Raw genomic sequence first — 1,290 nt, forward strand, 5'->3', positions numbered from 1 at the left:
TCCCAACTTTTTTGGGATTTGTTGACACTGTGAAATTTTGAATCAACATATTTTTCCTTTAAAATGTTACATTTTCTCAGATTAAACTTTTGATCTGTCATATATGTTATATTACGAATAAAATATTGACATTTGCCATCTCCACATCATTGCATTCAGTTTTTATTCACAATTTGTTTAGTGTCCCAACTTTTTTGGAATCCAGTTTGTATATAATTGTGTGTGTGATGTGCTAAATTTGCTGCCACTCTTGTGAAATATTTCTTAATCTTTTGTTTACATTAATTTTACCTAAAGATATAATTGTAAATTGAGTGTGAACCTAAATTTAAACAAGCAAACTAGCTCCACATTTTGCATGATGAGACTGGTCACAATGAGTTTATGTCACGGTCAGCGGCCCCCGCTGCCCCCCCATCTGCCAAGCCTCTGCCACCTCCTTCAAGCTGCAACCAGAAACCAACATTTATATCTTCAAACTATCATCCCACAGTCTTAATCATTTCCTTCTATTTCAAGTTTCTGTCTCTGTCTGCTTTTTATATTTTTTATTGTTCTGCTTTGTGTGTGATTTTCTGTTTATCTGTTTCTGTTATGTTCCTCTCATTCCTCAGTCTGCTTCTCCACTCAGTCTTTATCATTCACACCTGTCCCTCATCAGCCACTTGCCCAGGTGCTCTCGTTACTAACTCTCCCTCTGTCACATAAAAAGCCTTTCTTTCCTTCACTCCTTGTCCGGTGATTGTTCTATGTTCTCTGACTTCACAATCCTCTTCTGCCTTGCCTGGTTTCTGCCCCCCTGATGATCTGCTCTGCATTATTTCTGATCCAATCTGCCAAAAGTAAGTTTTGCTGCACCGACAGCCTTTTGTTTTGTTGTTAAAAAAATAAATTGTTTTGGTTTTTGAACTCCTGCCTCACTCATCTCTCTGCAATTGGGTTCCAACATTGAGGTTCGTGACAGTTTATTTAGTATGACTGAAAAGAAAAATTTAGTAGTTGGCAAAAATCACCGAAATGCTTTATACTAACAAAAATATAATAGGTTAAAAATGTTAAGTGTGTACATTAGTATCTATTGTATCCTTTTATTGTTGTTTTTATAAAGCTGTTTGAGTAAGAAATTTGTTTGTATTGCTGTTAATTGGATCTAATACATGCATGTATGTGCGTGAGCACAGGGCTTCAGGAGTGATGATATGCGGGCGTGGCGTCAGCACTGGAACCATCAGCTCTACAAAACCCTCGAACTCCAGTATCAGACTGGACTAGAAGCTCTAAATAAGAACT

This window comes from Nematolebias whitei, chromosome 6 (genome assembly GCF_014905685.2).
Source record: "Nematolebias whitei isolate Nwh7 chromosome 6, NemWhi1, whole genome shotgun sequence".
NCBI classification, from domain to species: Eukaryota; Metazoa; Chordata; class Actinopteri; order Cyprinodontiformes; family Rivulidae; genus Nematolebias; species Nematolebias whitei.